Here is a 12,223-nt window from a genome sequence, read left to right as displayed (position 1 = left end):
CTTGTCTGTGGTTGCCCCAAATATGCCTTCCAAAATAAAAATCGAACAGATAAAATCACACACTGTCTTGTCCCAATTATGGAGGCATACCTTTGAAAGAGAAGTGAGAGGGAAGCATTTCTGCACCAGCTGATAAGATGAGAGGGCGGCTTACAGCTGAACTTCCCCTTTTCAGAAGGAAATGTACATTGAGGTTGTGACTTTTAGTCTTTGTTCTTTATGGAGACTTTTCTTTTTTCAGAAAAGTCTTAAATTTACTTAACTTGACAGTAAATTATACTTTTCTGAAAATCCAGATAGCACTAAGAAAGGTCATAGGCATATATCTTGCAAAGTTAAGGCAGTTAGTGATAGAAAACTTTTCTCTGAAAATCTATGGAGGTCTTTACTGCTGGAATGTTGAAATAAGTAGCCAAATTCTTTGTTCTCCAAGGTGGTTAGTACTTTGGGAAGTGTTTTAATCTTTGGAGTCAAAATGGTTCAGTTTCTGAAGACCTTCAATCTACAGTATGTCTAGATGGGACTCAATAGAACAAAACTCCATATGACTCAGAGCAATATTGGTCTGTTCTCTCTCTACTGCCTGCCTCTTATGTCTTCTTCCTCTCCTCCCCTCCCTTTTCTCTGTCTCTCTCTCTTTGTCTCTGTATTGGCTTGTCTCTGTCTCTTTCTGTCCCTGTCTGTCCCTCTCTCCCTCTCTCTCTCTCTCTCTCTCTCTCTCTCTCTCTCTCTCTCTCTCTCTCTCTCTCTCTCTCTCTCCTCTCTCTGTGTTCTCTCTCTCTCTGTGTGTGTTCTCTCTCTCTGTTCTCTCTCTCTCTGTTCTCTCTCTCTCTTTCTCTGTTCTCTCTCTTTCTCTGTTCTCTCTCTCTCTCCTTTCCTCTTTCCTCTCTCTCTCTTCTCTCTCTCCTCTCTTTTTCCTCTCTCTCTTCTCTCTCCTCTCTTTCTCTCCCTTCTCTCTCTCCTTTCCTTCTCTTCATCTCTTCTTCCTTCTCTCTATCTTTATCTCTCTGTTTGTCTCTCCTTTCTACCTCCTCCTTCTCTCTCCTTTTGCTCTCTCTCTCCTCCTTCTGCCTCCTCTCTCCCCCTCCTCTGGCCCATGTTTTTCTTCTTTTTTCCCCTTTCCTCCCTGCTCTTTCTTTTTCTCCTCCTTCTCTTCTTTTCTCTGGTTATAGTTGAAAAATATCTTTGTATGTGTTTGGAAAAACAACAACAACAACAACAAATAAATCAAATCAAGCAAGTGAGTTGGATTAATCAGGTTAAAAAATAAAATGTGTAAAGAAAAAAAAGTGATTCAAGTGAATACTGACACAAGTAGGATATACATGTATGTATATGTATATACACATATTAATCAGAGAAGGAGATGCTTTTGAAAACAGCATCACTATCTGACTGATATACATTGTACTTTCCCCCCTCTCATGTAAGGCATAAGAATGATCCCTGTCTCTCTATCTTTGTCATTTTCTGTTTCTGTCTCTCTCTCCTCCCCTTCTCTCTTTCCTTTCAGTCACTCTGGATTTTTGGGTGTATACAGACAATTGTAGAAGGGATTAGGGGATGGAGGAAGACAAGCCAGAGTCACTTTGGAAGTAGAAGAGGAGAGGAGATCCTGTGTCCATTGCCTTCACTTCTACCCCTAAAGATAAAAGAATAAAGACCAAAGACTTTTGCTTATCCTGGCTCCAGCTGATTCTAAGGTATCCAGGGTGCTAACTTGATCTTCACATATATGTGTACATAGATATTAATCAGAGAAGGAGATGCTTTTTAATTTTTTAAATCTATTTATTTATTTGGTTGGTTATTTACAAGGCATATGCATGGGTAATTTTTTCCAACATTGACCCCTGCAAAACCTTTTGTTCCAAATTTTTCTCTCCTTCCTCCTACCCCAGTAGAGGGCTGAAACTATTGAATCGATGCACTGAGGTCAGGACTGCCAAGTGCTTGAGTCTAACCACTGATTGGACAATACTCTATGGGCATATGCTTGGAAAATGATCCTTTCCACTATCCGTATTGGCTCAACGATTGGTGTATAGAGGATTGTAGGACGGACTAGGGGGTGGAGTAAGACTAGCCAGGGACACACTCTATCGGTGGCAGAGGAAAAAGGCGCTTGTGGAGATTCTCTTCCTATTCAATACTGCGTCTAAGACAGAGAATAAAGATTAAGGACTTTTGCTTATCCTGACTCCAGCTGATTCTGGGGTGTCTTGGGTGCTAGTATGATTGTTACACATCCCTTTCCCTAATACATGTTAAATATGTTGAAATACATGTTAAATTCAATATATGTATACATACAGTTATCTTGTTGCACAAGAAAAATCACACTCGGTTCCCACGGTTCTCAGGCTGGGTGTAGATGGTTCTCTTCATCATTGAACAAGTAGAACTGGTTTGAATCATCTCATTGTTGAAGAGAACCATGTCCATCAGAATACATCCTCATACAGTATCGTTGTTGAAGTGTATAATGATTTCCTGATTCTGCTCATTTCACTTAGCATCAGTTCATGTGGGTCTCTCCAGGCCTCTCTTAAATCATCCTGCTGGTCATTTCTTAAAGAACAATAATATTCCATAACATTCATATATCACAATTTATTCAGCCATTCTCCAATTGATGGGCATCCACGCAGTTTCCAGTTTCTTGCCACTACAAAAGAGGGCTGCCACAAACATTTTTGCACATGTGAGTTCCTTTCCCTCCTTTAAGATCTCTTTGGGATATGATCCCTGTAGAAACACTGCTGGATCAAAGGATATGCATAATTTGATAATTTTTTGAGCACAGTTCCAAACTGCTCTCCAGAATGGTTGGATCTGTGAACAGTTCCACCCACAAGGTATCAGTGTTCTAGCTTTCCCACATTTCCCTCTAACATTTGTCATTATCTTTTCCTGTCATCTTAGCCAACCTGACAGGTATGTTAGTGGTATCTCAGAGTTGTCTTAATTTGCATTTCTCCAATCAGTACTGATTTGGAACATTTTTTTTTTAATTATCACTTTTTTATTTATAGAACATATGCATGGGTAATTTTTTACAACATTGTCTCTTGCACTCACTTCTGTTCTGACTTTTCCCTTCCCTCCCTCTATGCCCTCCCCTAGATGGCAGGCAGTCTTATACATGTTAAACATGTTAAAGTATATCCTAGATACAATATATGTGTGCAGAATTGAACAGTTCTCTTGTTGCACAGGAAGAATTGGATTCAGAAGGTAAAAATAACCTGGGAAGAAAAACAAAAATGCAAGTAGTCCACATTCATTTCCCAGTGTTCCTTCTCTGGGTGTAGCTGAGTCTGTCCATCATTGGTCAATTGGAACTGAATTAGATCTTCTCTTTGTCAAAGATATCCACTTCCATCAGAATACATCTTTATACAGTATTGTTGAAGTGTATAATGATCTCCTGGCTCTGCTCATTTCACTTAGCATCAGTTCATGTAAGTCTCTCCAAGCCTCTCTGTATTCATCCTGTTGATCATTCCTTACAGAACAATAATATTCCATAACATTCATATACCACAATTTACCCAACCATTCTCCAATTGATGGACATCCTTTCATTTTCCAGTTTCTAGCCACTACAAAAGGGGCTGCCAAAACATTTTGGCACATACAGGTTCCTTTCCCTTCTTTAATATTTCCTTGGGATATAAGCCCAGTAGTAACACTGCTGGATCAAAGGGTATGCACAGTTTGATAACTTGTGGGGCATAATTCCAAATTGCTCTCCAGAATGGTTGGATCCATTCACAACTCCACCAACAATACATCAGTGTCCCAGTTTTCCCGCATCCCTTCCAACATTCATCATTATCTTTTCCTGTCATTCTAGCCAATCTGGTAGATGTGTAGTGGTATCTCAGAGTTGTCTTAATTTGCATTTCTCTGATCAATAGTGATTTGGAATACCCTTTCATATGAGTAAAAGTAGTTTCAGTTTCATCATCTGAAAATTATCTGTTCATATCCTTTGACCATTTATCAACTGGAGAATGGCTTGATTTCTTATAAATTAGAGTCAATTCTCTATATATTTTGGAAATGAGGCCTTTATCAGAACCTTTAACTGTAAAAATGTTTTCCCAATTTATTGTGGAGCACTTTTTCATGTGACTAAAAATAGTTTCAATTTCTTCACCTGAAAATTGTCTGTTCATATCCTTTGACCATTTGTCAGTTGGAGAATGACTATCATAAATTTGAGTCAATTCTCTATATATTTTAGAAATGAGGCCTTTATCAGATCCTTTGGATATAAAAATGTTTTCCCAGTTTATTGCTTTCCTTATAATCTTGTCTGCATTAGTTTTGTTTGTACAAAACTTTTTTAAACTTAACATAATCAAAATTATCTATTTTTTGATCAATAATGATCTCTAGTTCTTCTTTGGTCATGAATTCCTTCCTCCTCCACAGGTCTGGGAGGTAAATTATCCTATGTTCTTCTAATTTGTTTATAATATCATTCTTTATGTTTAGATCATGAACCCATTTTGACCTTATCTTGGTATATGGTTAGGTATGGGTCTATGCCTAGTTTCTGCCATACTAGTTTCCAATTTTCCCAGAAATTTTTGTCAAATAGTGACTTCTTATCCCAAAAGTTGGGACTTTTAAGTTTGTCAAATAGTAGATTGCTATAGTCATTGACTATTTTGTTCTTTGAATTTAACCTATTCCACTGATCAACTTCTCTATTTCTTAGCCAGAAGTGGCTTTGATGACCGCTGCTTTATAATATAGGTTTAGATCTGGTACAGACAGCTAGGCTATCTTCATTTGCTTTTCTCTTAATTCCTTTGAAATTCTTGACCTTTTTTTCTTCCAGATGAATTTTGTTGTTATTTTTTCTAACAGTAAAATAGTTTCTTGGGAGTTTGATTGGTATAGCACTAAATAAACAGATTAGTTTAGGGAGTATTATTATTATATTCGCTTGTCCTATCCAAGAACACTTTATATTTTTCCAATTGTTTAGATTTGACTTTAAATGTGTGGAAAGTGTTTTGTAGTTTTGCTCATATAGATCCTGACTTTCCCTTGGCAGATAGATTCCCAAATATTTTATACTATTGACAATTATTTTACATGGAATTTCTCTTTGTATCTCTTGCTGTTGGATTTTGTTAGTGATGTACAAAAATGCTGATGATTTATGTGGATTTATTTTGTATCCTGAAACTTTGCTAAAATTGTGGATTATTTCTTATAGTTTTTTAATTGATTCTCTAGAGTTCTCTAAGTATACCATCATATCATCTGCCAGGAATGATAATTTGATTTTCTACTTTAATTCCTTTAATCTTTTTTTCTTCTCTTATTGCCAAAGCTAACATTTCTAATATAATATTGAATAGTAATGGTGACAGTGGGGAAACTTGTTTCTTCCTTGATCTTATTGGGAAGGGTTCTAGTTTATCTGCATTACATCTGATACTTGCTGATGGTTTTTAATAGATGCTACTGATTATTTTAAGGAAATGTCCATTTATTTCTATATTCTCTCGTGTTTTTATTAGGAATGGGTGTTGAATTTTATCAAATGCTTTTTCTGCATCTATTGAGATAACTATATGGGTTTTGTTAATTTGGTTATTGATATAGTCAATTATGCTAATAGTTATCCTAATATTGAACCAGTCCTGAATTCTTGATATAAATCCTATTTGGTCATGGTGTATTATCCTGGGGATGATTTTCTGTAATTTCTTTGCTAATATTTTATTTAAAATTTTTGCATCAATATTCATTAGGGAGATTGGCCTATAGTTTTCTTTCTCTGTTTTCATCCTACAGTACCATGTCTGTGTCATAAAAGGAATTTGGTAGGAGTCCTTCATTCTCTATTGTTTCAAATCGTTTATATAGTATTGGAGTTAATTGTTTTTTTAATATTTGGTAGAATTCACGTGTAAATCCATCTGATCCTGGGGATTTTTTTTAGGGAGTTGATTAATAGCTTATCCTATTTCTTTTTCTAAAATGGGACTATTTAAGTAATTTATTTCCTCTTCTGTTAATTTGGGCAATCTATATTTTTATAAGTATTCCTCTATTTCATTTAGGTTGTCAGATTTATTGGCATAAAGCTGGGCAAAATAATTCTTCATAATTGCTCTAATTTCCTCTTCATTGGTGAAGAGTTTTCCCTTTTCATTTTTGAGACTAACAATTTGATTTTCCTCTTTCTAATCAAATTAACTAAAGGTTTATCTATTTTGCTGGGTTTTTTTCATAAAAATAACTCAGTTTTAGTTATTAATTCAATAGGTTTTTTTAGTTTCAGTTTTATTGCTCTCTTTTATTTTTAGAATTTCAAGTTTGGTATTTGATTGGAGGTTTTTAATTTGTTCTTTTTCTAGCTTTTTTAGTTGCAAACCCAATTCATTGATCTTTTCTTTCTCTCTTTTGTGCAAGTAAGCATCTAGAGATATAAAATTTCCCCTTATTACCACTTTGGCTGCATCCTTCAAATTTTGATATGTTGTCTCATTATTGTCATTCTCTTGGATGAAATTATTGATTGTGTCTATGATTTGCTGTTTCACACATTCATTCTTTGGGATGAAATTATTTAGTTTTCAATTACTTTTGGGTCTATTTTCCCCTGGCCGTTTATTGAATGTAATTTATATTGCATCGTGATCTGAAAAAAAAATGCATTTACTCTTTCTGCCTTTCTGCATTTGATTTTGAAATCTTTATGTCCTAATATATAGTCAATTTTTGTATAGGTTCCATGAACTGCCAAGAAGAAAGAAATGTCTCCATTCAATTTTCTCCAAAGAGCTATCATAGCTAGCTTTTCTAGTATTCTATTTACCTCTTCAACTTCTTTCTTATTTATTTTGTGATTTGATTTATCTAGTTCTGAGCAAGCAAGATTGAGATCTCCCACTATTATAGTTTTGCTATCTATTTCTTCTTCCAACTCTTTTAACTTCTTTAGGAATTTAGATGCTATATCACTTGGTGCATATATGTTTAATATTGATATTGCTTCATTATCTATGCTACTCTTTAACAAGATATAGTTTCCTTCCTTATCTCTTTTAATTAGATCAATTTTTGCTTTTGCTTGATCTGAGATCAGGATGGCTAGTCCTGCTTTTTTTTACTTCACATGAAGCATAATAAATTCTGCTCCAGTCTTTTATCTTTAGTCTATATGTATCACTCTGCTTTAAATGTGTTTCTTGTAAAAAACATATTGTAGGATTCTGATTTTTAATATAGTCTTCTATCTGCTTATGTTTTATGGGAGCATTCACCCCATTCACATTTACAGTTAAAACTACTAATTCTGTATTTCCTGACATCTTATTAACCCAAAATTATACTTTTATCTTTCCTTTTCCCCTTTTCCTCCTCCCTAGTAATTTACTTATGAGCACTACTTGCCTCAAGCAGTCCTCCCCCTTTCAAGACCTTCCTCCTTTCTGATACTTTTCCCATACTATTTCTCTTTTCCCTTCTATTTAGCCTACCCTTTCCCTTTTTGCCTTTCCCCTCCCACTTTTCTGTAAGGTGAGAGAAGTTTCTTAGTGAAACCAAATATATCTAATATTCTTTTTTTGAGCCAAATTTGATGAGAGTAAGATTCACACAATATTCGTCATCTCCCTTCTTTTCCTCAATTATATTATGTTTTCTTTGCCTCTTTCTGAGATGTAATTTCCTTCATTTTACCTCCACTTCCCCCTTTTTTTCTGTTACAATCCTCTTTCCATCTCTAGTTTTTTTTAATATTATAATAGTAAAATCAGATTATATATATATATATATATATATATATATTCTGTATGTATACCCACAACAGAAATAGTTCTCAGAAGTTTTTGTTTTCTTTTTACCTTTTTATGCTTCTCTTGAGTTCTATATTTGGAGGTCAAATTTTTATTTAGCTCTGGTCTTTTCATAAAAAATAAATGGAATTCATCAGTCTCATTGAGTGTCCATCTTCTTCCCTAAAAGAAAATGTTCAGTTTAGCAGAGTAATTTATTCTTGGCTACATTCCAAGATCCTTGGCTTTCAGAATATCAGATTCCAAAGAGGTGCTTTTTAAAAACATCATCATTACTTGATTGACATATATGTAAAGAATAAGAATGAAAGCATATCCTAAGACCTACCTTGTTTTAGTCAGTTGACTTTATGTCACTCAAAAAGACAATATTGTGTTGTGGAGAGAATCCATGACTCTGAAAAAACCATCTGCTGTGCCTCAGTTTGCTCATCAGTAAAAGAAGGATACTAATATTTGTATTACTGACCTCACCTCCAAGAAGGTATTTTAAGTGCTTTGATGTTTGATAGGAGCAGCATGTCAGGAAAGTCAGCAAGATGCATATTAAGCTGTGTGACTTTGTTTTATTTTTTACTTTATTTATTTATTTATTTTTGCTGAGGCAATTGGGGTTAAGTAAAGTATAATTACCCAGGGTCACACAGCCAGGACATGTTAAGTATCTGAGATCAGATTTGAACTCAGGGCCTCCTGACTTCAGGGCTGGTGTTCTATCTACTGTGCCACCTAGCTGCCCCCAAGATGTCTGACTTTGGACAAAACACTTTATCTCTCTAAACTGATTCCACAAGACAAGGTGCTGGTTTCTCATGAGCTGAGAACATTCTTTGAGACTATTCTGAAGAACTTATGATGAAAAATGCTATCCAACCCAGAGAAAAAAAATTGATTATGTCTGAATACAGATTGAAACATACTTTTAAAATAAACTTTATGGGGTGGCTAGGTGGCACAGTGTCTAGAGCATTAGCTCTGAAGTCACGAGGACCTGAGTTCAAATCTGGCCTCAAACATTTAACACTTCCTAGCTGTGTGACCCTGGGCAAGTCACTTAACCCCAATGGCTGTAATGACCGCATATTTAAAATCAGCTGGAGTCAGGAATTCAGGTCAAGGGAAAAATCTTCAATATTTGTTGAAGTGAAGAGATGAATAAGGATTGCGATAGCAAATATAGGCTAGAAAGATTGCGATAGCAATATGGACAGTTGCAACAGGAAGCCAGCTAAAGAGAGAGATCTGAGCTGAGCAAACCGTAGCAATAGCAATGCAAAAAGTCTCTCTTTCCCCTTCCTCTTCCACTCCCCTGCCTCCACCCACCAAAATCGTCATTTCCTATATAACACATCAGGACTTGCACAAAGAGTGGGCGGGGCCATTCTTTCTCCAAGCTTATATATTAATAGAGTATGGTCCAATTACTATTTAGCCTCATGTGCTTGGGACCTCAGTGCATCAACTCAAGCCTCAGCCCATTACAAATTGCCTCAGCAAAAATAAATAAAATAAACTTTATTTTTCTTGAGGTTGTGTGTGTGTGTATGTGTGTGTGTCTGAGAAAGAGACAGAGAGAGACAGAGACAGAGGGGGGAGAGAGACAGAGAGACAGAGAGAGACAGAGAGACAGAGAGAGAGAGAGGAGAGAGAGAGAGAGAGAGAGAGAGAGAGAGAGAGAGAGAGAGAGAGAGATGTTCTCTTTTGCAACATGACTTTTATGGAAATGTTTTGCATAACTTCACATATGCCTTCTCAATAGGGCAGGGGAGGAAGGGAAAGAATCTGGAACTCAAAGTTTTAAAAACAAATGTAAAAAAAAATCTGTTTTACATGTAACTAGGGAAAATAAAAATATTAAATAAAGCACCAACATAAAAATAAAATATTCTTTGATAAAAAGAGCTAGCAGTGATGACAGACTTGGTCCTAATGTTGATTATCCAGAGGAAATAAGAATCACCAAGAGTCACCAAGGGAATTTGATAAGTGTGACATTTGGACTATTTTGAGCTCCAAGTTAGTGGGCATGTCTGTAGCTATCAGAGTACCCATAGATTTTGAATATTTTCTTTAATACTGGTATAAAGTATTACTTTATAAGTATATAATTATATAAGTGTTATAAGTATAAAGTATAAAGTATTATAAAGAAATACTGCCTTCTCTGGGCTAACCTTCTAACTCTGTACCTCATTCACAGGTTAGCTCCGCAGAGAATAGCTGCTACCTCAATACTCTAGATATTATAACTCAAGAGCTCCAACCAAATGAGCATTCCATGAATAATTCACAAGAAGGTATAATTAACTTAGCAAAGGAATCTACTGAAATGGCATAGTATGAATAGTAGCTATAAAACATTTCTCAAACAAATTTTTTTATTATTTATTACTTTTATTAATTTATTATTTATTAAGCAGTTTTGTGCCAGGCAAATAAGACTGGGGCATAATACTCACAAATACCCACAGCACCCATGGAAGTCATGGGCATAAGCTTAAGTAACAACAGTACTGAAGCACATATGTAGCTAAAATACCTCATAGCTCTTAGAATTGTGGATTTCCAGCACTCTGTCCACTGTGTCCCATGGCTGAGTGGGTTATATGCCTTCATTCCCAAAATTATGTCTTTAATTATTTCAAACAGACTCTTCCACTGCTTTGTGGAGTGTTTGTGTCTGAGTAAATAGCTCTGTTGTTAGACACCGTGATTAATGAGGAAAGAAGAAAGACAAATCTCTTATTCTCCTGTCCGCTTTTTCTTCCTTATTCTTCCTTGTCCTCTTTACTCATTTTCTGCCTTTCTCTTTCTTTTTCTTCCCTTCCTCCTCTTCCTCCTCCTTTGCTGACCTTTCTTCTTCATTCTCATTTCCCTCCATTTTCAAGCCAATTACTTTCCCCCCTTCTGAATTACTTAGAAGTGTTCACATAATTGAAAAGGATCACTGGGCATAAACACCTTTTGTAACATTAATAACCTCTTAGTTTTGTCATTTATCACTACATTCCATGATTACACTAACTATGCAGGAGAGATGTAAGAACTGTATTCCTTCCTTCCATATGCTAAACTTTAAAATTCTGTCTACTGGCTTCTTCCCTACGACCTACTAACATGCTCATGTCACCCCAGTTCTTAAAAAACCAGCAACCCTCACTTGGTCCTTCTATCCCTGCAATCACCACTTCTGCTATTGTAGCTAAACTCAAAAAGGCCATCTACAATGGATACCTCCACTTTCCTTCCTTTCACTCTTTTCTTTATTCCTTACAATCTGGTTTCCCACATTATGCTTGAACTAAACTGTCAAACATTCAAATTCTACTGCAGAGAGTACAACTCTGGTGGGCTGGCTGCATTGTTTGAGTACTGAATTGAGATCATTTTATGAAGAACTCACACAGGGCAAGCACTCACAAGGTGGTCAGAAAAAACAATATAAGGACATTCTCAAGGTCTCTTTTTTCCTTTCTTCTTCTTTTTTAAAAATTATTATAGCTTTTTCTTTACAAAACATGCATGGGTAATTTTTCAACATTAATCTTTGTAAAATCTTCTGTTCCAAATTTTCCCTGCCTTCCCCCCTCTCCCCTAGATGGCAGGTAGTCCAATACATGTTAAATATGTTAAAATACATGTTAATTCCAATATATGTATACATACTTATAAAGTTATCTTGCAGCACAAGAAAAATCGGATCTAGAAAGAAAGAAAAAAAATCTGAGAAGGAAAACAAAAATGCAATTGAACAATAACAGAAAGAATGAAAATGCTATGTTGTGGTCCACACTCATTTCCCATAGTCCTCTTTTTGGGTATAGATGATTCTCTTCATTATTGAACAATTGAAACTGGTTTGAATCAACTTCTTGAAAAGAGAGAGCCACATCCATCAGAATTAATCATCGTATAGTCTTGTTTTTGCCATGTATAATGACCTCCTAGTTCTGCTCATTTCACTAAGCATCAGTTCATCTAAGTCTCTCCAATCCTCTCTGCAATCATCCTGCTGGTCATTTCTTACAGAACAATAATATTCCATAACATTCATTACCACAATTTGTTCAGCCATTCTCCAATTGATGGGCATTCACTCAGTTTCCAGTTTCTCGCCATTACAAACAGGGCTGCCACAAATATTTTTGCACATATGGGTCCCTTCTTTGTGATCTCTTTGGGATATAAGCCCAGTAGTAACACTGCTGGATCAAAGGGTATGCACAGTTTGACAACTCCTTGGGCGTAGTTTCAAATTGCTCTCCAGAATGGCTGGATATGTTCACAATTCCACCAACAATATATCAGTGTCCTTGTTTTCCCGCATCCCTCCAACATCGGTCATTATTCTTTCCTGTCATCTTAGCCAATCTGACGGGTGTGTAGTGGTA

This window comes from Antechinus flavipes, chromosome 4 (assembly GCF_016432865.1).
Source record: "Antechinus flavipes isolate AdamAnt ecotype Samford, QLD, Australia chromosome 4, AdamAnt_v2, whole genome shotgun sequence".
In the NCBI taxonomy this organism is placed as follows: domain Eukaryota; kingdom Metazoa; phylum Chordata; class Mammalia; order Dasyuromorphia; family Dasyuridae; genus Antechinus; species Antechinus flavipes.
This window is presented reverse-complemented; position numbering follows the sequence as displayed.